The 10,485-nt window shown below is 33.4% G+C and overlaps 1 long non-coding RNA gene across 1 annotated transcript; it reads left to right on the forward strand.

The window, feature by feature from the left end:
• Positions 1-3,963: 3,963 nt before the first annotated feature.
• On the forward strand, positions 3,964-10,485 carry LOC128512784 (uncharacterized). Its single transcript, XR_008356322.1, has 4 exons — positions 3,964-4,087; positions 4,900-4,933; positions 6,234-6,267; positions 8,842-10,485. It is a non-coding gene; the product is annotated as an uncharacterized LOC128512784 (long non-coding RNA).

Raw genomic sequence — 10,485 nt, forward strand, 5'->3', positions numbered from 1 at the left:
TCTCACTAATACCTTATGTACAAATTGCAACAAATTGCTAAAGTGTATCTACAGAAAATATAACTTTGTAAAATGTAAATTAAGAAAAAAATGCTTTATTACTGCACTTTGATTTTGACTTTTTTTTTTCTATTAGACCTGCAAAAAATGGAAGGTGTTTTTGAATCTAGTAAGTGATCCATTTCTTTTAAGATTATGAATTAAATTAAATTTAAAAGTGTTAAGAGTGTTGCATTTTGAAAACAGCCCTCAAGGTTAGTTTGTAATACTTGAGCAAGCATTTCTCAGTTACAATATTTTAAGTTAAAAGTATTATTTGGGGCATTTTTACTTTATTTTTATAGCTTAAAGATCTACATATTACAAGGTGTTGAGGGTCGCTTCTTTTGCTCGTCCAACATTCTGCACATAAAAATAAGGCTGATTCAACACCTAAAGTAAATTTCACATGTTACACAATGTATTTAAAACATAACTAGGTAGGAAACAAAAGACTGGGTAGAGTTAACCATTGCTTCTTTGTAGGATAGTTTACTTAAGGTTAATTACGTATTAATTAGCAAACAATACTTTTAGGATGTGTTCTCAGAGTACAGCAGGGCTGCGTTTAATTACGAGAATACTCGAATACATATGATATTTCATAACACCATCCAACTCTCGTATAGTCATGAAGCACTCTTGTTATTGAACGCAGCCCTACTGTGTTATCACGTGCGCTTCTGCACTTTTGCTTGCTGTTCATAGTAATTGCGTTTGGATGCTCAATATAGTTAACATTTATTTTGGCGGTGTTAAATGTATTAATCATAGATGGAATAGATTTTTCTCTTTTTTTTATCTCGTCAGTTTTTGAAATTCATCCATTTCGATACCATTTAACATGTGTGATGTATCTAGGATATTTTCTTACTCATTTTCACTTAATTAGAGTTTCTGAGAACTTTCAGGTTTTTTTGGTTGTTTGTTTGCTTTTTTACTCCTGGTCTCAGGATCTTTAAACTGTTAATGAATTGTTATGAAAAATGCAGACAATACCTTATTTGAAACTGGTATTTTGTTTATGAAGTTTGCCTGTTTTATATGTTATATGTTACTTTCTAGTAGCGTTTTCACACCTAATGAATCACTAATGAATTTTTCATTCCTTTTTTGATGTACAGGTGTGGGATATTTTGCTGAATGGTTCCGTTACTTCTTGTTCTGCATCTGGGTTTTGGACATTGTACTGATTTGGATTTTAACCTACCTGGAAATTGATTTGGACAGAAGAATTTTGTCACATCAGTTGCCACTGCAACAACCATAATTTCCCAGAATCCAAAGCCACCTAACGAGAAAAATCTATACAAACTCTCTTAATAAAGCTCTGCCTTTGCGTTCGAACCTGCAATAAATTCCCAAAAGCCATAAAACAACAGACTAATTTTTATATTGAAAATAGGGAGACATTTTATATTAAGATGTATTTTTTTGCACACAAATAACTGTCAAAGCAAAACATCACTATTAAAGAAGTTGAAACTCTTTATGAAAAATTATTAAATAAAAATATATAAAATTATACAGAAGAACCTGTGCTTTTATTATATTATATTATATTATATTATATTATATTATATTATATTATATTATATTATATTATATTATAAGCATCATTCAACTCCTGGGGTTGTTTTTATATATTTTATTAAAACTTTATCCAAGCAACCAGTAAGTCAGCCAGCTATAGTTTAAATAATGAGAAGCAAAAAATCGAGACTCTTAAACTCATCCTAACATGTCTTTTAGACTTATTGAATCTGAACAGAACAGAAAATCCAGTGAACAAAACTGCTGTTATTTTTACTGCTGTTACAGTCAGGAGTACATTTTACTGTACATTGAGGTAAAGTGCATTTTGTGTCTTTACTTTTTTGACAACTCCCTATGGCACTGCACGAGATCGACTGATCTGATGGAGAGTAAAAGATTCAACGTAATTCCTCACTCTTTAAGAAAGGGGATAGCGCTCACTCTCAAAACATGGAATTCCTGGGATATTGTATGATCTGCGAATGTTAAGGATGTCTGCATTAGCAATATTAGAAATCAAATGAACAAATTCTTTGCTTCTCAGGTTCCTGTGCATGTCAACAACACTCACGTTATTTCGTTGCTTAACTGATCCTTTCGGTTCCCTGATCACCAAACAATTTGCTAAAAAGGATCCTTAGTTCTTATCAAAACCATCACTGTATACTGTAATATACTGTACATCACTCACTCACTGGACAGGGTGCCAATCCATGGCAGGGCACACACACACTTATTTACACATTATGGGCAACTTGGGAATGCCAATGCACGTTTTGGACTTGGACCTGGAGGAAACCAACCAAGCGCAAGGACAACGTGCAAACTCCACGCACACAGGAATCGAACCCGGAACCTGGAGGTGCAAGGCGACAGTGCTAACCACTAAGCCACCGTCATTCAGCACTATTATTACTGCTCCTTTATACAGTACAATTGTAAATGTTTGTCAATTTCAAACGGATTATGTCAAGATTATTTATCTTCTTTTATTAAGAAAAAAACACTTTCGCATACATTAGGTTTCACATAGTTTGCATGCAGTTTGCAGTTTCACATGGTTTGCATCTCGGTGCGCTGGAGCTTGGTGATTTTGCTTGCATCTTCCACAGACAGTTGTTTTGAATATGAAAGCGTGAGAATGTATGAGAGCATGTAAAGATGGGTGATTGCATAAGTCTCATGCTCTAAGTGTGACAGTTGGTAGTGTTATAGAACTAAACACAAGCCAATAGACCTACAGACTGAGTAAAAGGCCTGGTTTCTTGAGAACATGCAAATCTCAGGATCTCTAACAAATATAAAGAGGCAAAAAAAAAATTCTTATTTTTTCTTTTCTGAACAACTACTCAGTAAAATATGAAAGGGTATGAAATGTGGTAAAATGTGTCTGATCAAAGTATCTAAACATCAGTAGGAGATCCACTGACACAAACAAACAAGTAAGTCCATCTCAGAACCTGGGTAAGATCTTTTAAAATGTTTAATACACTGGTATCTCAGCTTACAGATATAATTTGTTAGGGAGTCGAGTTCTTAAGGTGAATCTTCATACTGCAAAACGCATTGTCCCATAAGAAATAATGCAAATGCAGATAATCCGTTCTAGCCACTCAAAGATATTACCAATATTACCCATTTCCAACACTATCATTATATTTTGCATATAAAAACATTCAAAACATTTAGATAACACATGTAAATTGAAGTAAAATGTGATGTAAATAAACATTAAACTTACTTAACCTTAATTTATGGTTCCTCTTGGCACCAGCTGCTTTAAAACCAAACTGAAAGTGATTCCATTTTCTTCTTGCTACCGTCCTTGCTAACATTATTGGTACTCATGGAGCTATGCCTTTTCTAAATCTCGCACTAAAGGCAAAAAAAAGAAGAAAAAAAATGTAAACCCACTTCACCTGGCTTTCCGCTGCCGCCAACAAGTTTTGAACGGTTCATTCGCTCGACTGCCGAAAATGTTTTCCATGGCGAAATTTGCGCGGCAAAAATTTATTTCTTAAGGCAAAAGTTTCAAGGTGGGACTTTCATATGCTGAGGTACCACTGGAATGCCTGATTGATGTACATCGTCCTATAAGTTGGAAACTAAATGACAGCTCATGCGGCTAGCACACGGTCGGTTTAACTTGTTTGTTTGCTCCCTGGACTCGGCTCTGGAGACTGAGAGCTATGCTGTAAGAGCGTACAACATCATCGGATAACACCTTCGCAAGTTTACAAACTTCTAGAAAGTTCTAGAAAGCAAATGACTGAGTAGGGGGACTGGTTTCCTGAAAACATGCAAAATGTCAGTATCTCTAACAAAGAGGAAGGAAATGCATCATGCCATAAGTTTTGTGTGTGTGTGTGTGTGTGTGTGTTTGTTGGACTTGGCCGTATTCCGTTTTTCAGAATCACCACTGTATAAAATTTAAAGCCACAGGAAATTTGGTTAAAAGTGTGTGATGAAGGCATCTCAGACGCAGTAGGCGTGCCACTGACACCAACAAACAGTAAGTTCATCTTAAACATAACTAAGATTTTTTTTTTATTAATAATGCATGTCGTAGATACAGTATCGTACTTTTACAGTATCATAAGAATACGATAAATGTGTTAAGTCAATTTTTTGTAACATTAATAAAGTAATGTGACTATACCTTATGTTACTATGTGATGTCCTTTTATGTCACTGTTGCTTTAAGGTAACTGGAAAACTATTAACTTGAACATGAACATTATATGATTATTAATACAACAAAAATGTAAATTTGTGGTTGATTTGTGTTATATAAACTCATTTTATATTGTATGTAGTGTATGTCCTGAAGAAATTCAAGTTCTAATCAATTCAGTGTTAATACTTCATGTTTCCTTATAAAACACTTTGTGTAACAGTTAAATACCATAAGTAACCCACATTTATTTAGCAGGTCAACATTGTTTATGTGTCATAGTATATAAATAAATTCGTTTGACTGAATCCGTATTCATATTCATAGTTCAACTGTTCAACTAATTCAACTGTAAAGAAATGAGAGCTATTTATTTAATGTCATAAGAATATAAATCAAATCGATAGACTAAATCTATACTGAAATTATTGTCTGATTAAAAAAAAAATCGTGATCAGACCACACATTCATTTTTCAGCTGGTCTCATTTTTTATCATTTGGGAGAGAGTTCAAGGTGAGACTTCCGTGATCTTTCTCAGTAATACGTTATGTAATTGGACTAAATAGCTAAAATGTATCTACAGAAAATGTAACTTTGTAAAATTTGCTTTATTACGGCATTTTATTTTTTCTTTCCTTTTTTTTATAGATCTGTGAAGAAATGAAAGACGTATTTGAAGTTTGTAAGTCATGCATTTCTTTAAAGATAACATCACAGCCCTGGACACTAAGTTGCTGGGTGGAGTGATGCATTTTTTAAAAATAGCTCCGAGGCTTAGTTTGTGTAAATTATATTTACATAAATATTTGCCTTACTTGGCCTACAGTAGAATTTCTTAGAATGTTTTTTTGACACTTGATCCCAGTTTAAAGTAGTAAGACAAGACTGTAAGACTACACACAATTCCTCGTTTGTGGTATTTAAACTTGGTATTTTGTTTATACAGTTTGCCTGTTTTATATGTTTTACGTCCTAAAAGGTTTAAGAAGATCACCTACGATACTAATGAATCTGTTTTTCGCTCCCTTTTCTGGTGTACAGTTGTGATCTATTTAGCTGGATGGTACCGTTACTTCTTGTTCTGCGTCTGGGTTTTGGACATTGTACTGATTTGGATTATAACACACTTGGAAAATGACTTGATCAGGAAATTAAGGAGATTAAGAACTTTTGTCACGTCAGTTGCCACTGTCACAACCATCGTTTCCCACAATCCGAACTAATATTTCCTTTTATTACAACTTAATATTTATTCGATTGCTTTTCTTGTTTGCTTGCTGAATTTGATTATTACTTCACCAATATGTTGTTTGTTTGCTGATCACCTGACAACCTGCCCTAAATTCTTGAACGTCCTAAAACAACAGACCGATTGTTATTTTAATGATCAGCTATATTTATTGCTCACAAATAACTGCCAACGCTACCAACTGCAACATGACTTACATATGATACACCAGTGCACAAAGCAAGGTCCATAAAGACATGGATAAGTGAGTTTGGTGTGGAAGAACTTAACTGGCCTGCACAGAGACCTGACCTCAACCCAATAGAAGACCTTTGGAGTGAATTAGAGTGGAGACTGTGAGCCAGGCCTTCTCGTCCAACATCAGTGTCTGACCTCACAGATGTACTTCTGAAGGGATGGTCAAAAATGTCCATGAACAACACACCCTTAAACCCTGTGGAAAGCCTTCCCAGAAGAGATGTTATAGCTACAAAGGGTGGGCCAACATCATATTAAACCCTACAGATTAAGAATTAGATGTTATTGATGTGAAGGCAAACGAGCGAATACTGTTGGCAATATAGTGTATATATATATATATATATATATATATATATATATATATATATATATATATATATATATGTATATATATATGAAAACACCCACATCGTTTTTGAACATCCAGACTGAATGCATAATTATACAGTTTATAACTGTACTTTGATTTTAAATTTTCATTTTTCTTTATTAGAACTGTGAAGAAATGGAAGACATTTATGGAGCTAGTAAGTGATCTATTTCTCTTAAGATTATGAATTATTAAAACTGAAATCACAGTCCAGCTTTGGACATGGTTAGTTCATTACTTACAGAATATCGAGGTTAGTTTGTATAACGTATTGTATATTTTCATAAAGTCCCAGCCGGAGATTTAAAATACTTGAGCAAGTTTTCTTATTAACTATATTTAAGAATTCTTTACTTTAGTGTTATAGGTTATAGACCTACATGTTACAAATCTAGAAGGTATACGTCTTCTACTCATCCAATATACTACATATAAATATAATGCAAACTCATCACCTGCAGTACATTTCTTATGCTACACACAATATATTAATTACATAACTAGCTAGAAAACAAGTGAAAGTCTGGGTAAAGTTTTCCATTGGTTATTTGTAGGATAGTTTACTTAAGATTAATTACTCATTAATTAGCGAATAAGGTAGTGTCAGGGTGTGTTCACACTTGTAGTTTGTTTCTCTTGGTTTAAATCAAAGCATAAAATTATACATTCATTTGGGTCGCTATTATAAAGTCACGGTTCGCTTTGCGTTCACACTGGCGTTTTCAACATCGGACCAAAAGACACGACAGAAGGCATGTGGATTTTATATATTTTGGTATCTTTGCCAGCTGAAAACTCATGAAAAGTTTAGAAAATGTAATGTTATACATTAAAACAGTTGCCAATGCCCCCACTTACACACACAAAAAATATATACATTTATTGAACATCCAAGGACATTAACTAAAAAATGTTCGTAATTTTAACAGTAAAATACCATATAAATGCTACAGAATCAAACTGTATTTCACAAAACTTGGGATAACCCTAGAATTTACAGTGAAAAAACAGTAATTAGTTTTACAGAGTATGACCTTAAATTTAACAGTTAAAAACATATGAAAACATGGTTTATTGCAGTAAAATACTATAATATACTCTATTTATAAAAAGGAAACTCTCAGAGAAGGTATTTGTTACTAATATCATAAAGCATCAGTTTATATTTTACTAAATCTTTGTTGATAGAATTGAAAAATATCTGCTTTGTAAAAAATTAACCGTAAATTTTACGGTAAAAAACTGGCAGCTGTGGTTGCCAGAAATTGACCATAAAAAATACGGTAGCAATGTTATTGGTTGTACGGAATTGCACTCATTATACTGTATATTTTACGGATTTTAATAGTTTTTTTACGGTTTATAAATAAACCGTAAATTTTACGGTAAAAACTGGCAGTTGTGGTTGCCAGAAATTTACCAGACCTGCACGTGAGCACCTTTCCTTCCCTTTTTTACCCTTCCTCCCTCCTTTAACCCTTTCCTTCCCTAAGTAAAATTACCCCTTTTCCGTAAGACCTCGTCCGTGTTAGTTGACCCCCCTTGTGCCAAACCCATTAAGAAATGCATGGACATATTTAACACCCCGGTGCAGTGTGCACTTAAAAACCACAATGCAGGACGGAGGATATAAACAATTTTAACAAGTGTGTGATAAAATCATTTTTTTGTGCAAAGTTGTAATAAAAGTCCTTCTATAAAATTATATGCTTAGATTGTCTGCCCAAAACGCTTGTATATTTGATTTTGAGAATTTAAATATTGTTTTGCTGTCTTTATTTAAAAATACATGGGACCATGCCGATGTCCAAGTAAAATATACAGTATAATGAGTGCAATCCCGTACAACCAAAAACATTGCTACCGTATTTTTTACGGTAAACTTCTGGCAACCACAGCTGCCATTTTTTTACCGTAAAATAAAAAAAAAAGATTTTTTTTAAAGTGCATTAACTGTGCTACCGTATTTTTTACAGTAGAATTCTGGCGACCACAGCTGCCATTTTTTTACCGTAAAATGTACTATTTATTTTTTCCAATGTATGAACAGCGAGTGAAAGTGCAGAAGTGCACATGATAGCACAGAAGGGCTGCGTTCAATAACAAGTGCACTTGCAAGTGAACCGAGAATGACCATTTCATTATGTCGCTGTTTGCTTGCTTGGTGCACACCGAGGTTCTGATGGCAGCGTTATTGTCACTTATTGTCACTTATTGTCAATTTTTTCCTTATTCAAGTGAAAAACACTAACAGAACGAATGCACCAGGGTTCATTTCAATCTAAACAAACATATCAAGTGTGAACATAACCTTAGTCACGCATCAGATCAGCTAAGCTTAATGTTCTCAGGCAGAAGAGCACTGTTGCTTGAAAGATTCTGAGAAGTTATAAAAAATGGCATAAATTCAACAGTTTATAAAAAACACACCATTTTTAAATACTTGTGAAGATTTTAGCTAAAGACTTTCTTTTTTTACACGCATTTTTATGTTCATGAAACTTTTTCACTTGAGTAGATTTTTTGACAAAGTTTTATTCACACCTGTCCCAGATTAATGTAAATGTAAAGTTATGAAAGCTTCACACAATTCCTTATTTGTATTTAACTTCTATTTTATTTAGACAATTTGCCTGTTTTATGTTTTACTTCCCAACAGCTTCTTAACACCTACTACACTAATGAATGTAACCAACTAATGAGTTTTTCACTCCTTTTTTTTTTTGTACAGTTGTGTTCTATTTTGCTGGATGGTACCATTACTTCTTGTTCTCCGTCTTCATTTTGGACATTGTACTGATTTGCATTATAACATGCCTGGAAATTGACTCGAACCGGAGATTCAGAAATTTCATCAGGTCAGACGAAACTGCAACAACCTTATTAACGACCTACAAACACCACCACGACCGTGACGTGTTTTGATCAAAGTCTCGCTCCTGGCATTGCTCTAGAAATGATTCCAAGCTTCATATTTATTATATTATAACTTTATATTTTTATATTATTTGATTGCTTCTCTTGCATGTTTTATGACTTTGATTATTACTTCGCTGATCTGTTGAAAGTATATAATTTCCCATCTGCTTCATCTGATGATGTTCTTTTAATAAATCTGAAAACCTGCGCTAAATTCCTAAAAAGTTAAAGCTTTGAGAGGTTAAAAGTAGGCGATGCTATAGAAACAGTAAGCTCATATGTGCTAGTCAAGAACTTTTGCTCAGAACTTTTGCTTAATTTCAATATCAAAATGTTTTTGCTTAATATCATGCTTTAATCCCAACCTTTATTAAACAGTTTTTGAGCCTTTTCTCTAAATAATATCACATTTTAAGAATTTTTGTAAAGATGCTTTGGGAGGACGGTCGTTGAAATTAATATTCTAATAACTAATATTCTAATAAGGCCAAGGGAAATAATAGGACACTCACTGGTACAAACAAATACAAGATGATAATCTCTTAAGACTTTCGAACACAACAGTATGTACAGTTCACACAGAATAGGTGTGAAAAACACCCAGTCAGTTGCAGGTCTGTGGCAGGAAATGTTCATGAGAAAGTACAAATGAGAATGACATTTTTGTTTTGCTGTTTGTTGACTAAGAAAAAAAAAAGGTCAAAGAAGAAGCACAGATACATACGAGCATGTGTTTTTCTGGTTGTTTTCAGTTGTTTCTATGACCATATTATTAATAATAATAATAATAATAATAATAATGTAATTTCGAGAGTTCATATTCCGGTCATTCCCATATTCCGGTAGTGGTAAAATTTAAACATTATAGAAGTAGTGATAACTTTTGTTCTATCTGATATAGCCCAAAAACGCAGTTTGATGACCGAAGCCACCCCGTTAACACGCACTGGCAAGGCTTTTATATAAGCATAAGTAATATATATCTTTGTTTAATCATTATTGACTTATGTTGTGTTGCCAGCACATATTTTAAGGGTAAAAATGAAGGCTGTGGCAACCCAAATAATCACTCTTTGGGTAAAAATAAAGTGGTAAGCAGGGGGGCATCTCACTGCAATTTTGAGCAAAGTTTTCCAGCAAGATCAGGAATCTGATAATATAATGACACAGGTGACCACACTGCTTTTTATAAAAGAGATAATTTGGGTTTAATGTGAAATTCACCACCTCATTTAATTTTAACCTGGAACAAGACATTCATCATTGTCTTGACACACAATGATGTTATTAAAACTTAATTAAAAATAGGCAGTGTATTATATCCAACAGATGTATGAGAACAAAAATCTCTTAAATCTGTGTCAAAATCTGTCTAGACGACCCTGTTATACTGAAGTGCAAAAAAAAAGTTGCATGGGAGTAAGATATTATTATTAATAAAGTAAATGTAAACATT

The sequence above is a fragment of the Clarias gariepinus genome, chromosome 25 (assembly GCF_024256425.1).
Source record: "Clarias gariepinus isolate MV-2021 ecotype Netherlands chromosome 25, CGAR_prim_01v2, whole genome shotgun sequence".
Classification (NCBI taxonomy): Eukaryota; Metazoa; Chordata; class Actinopteri; order Siluriformes; family Clariidae; genus Clarias; species Clarias gariepinus.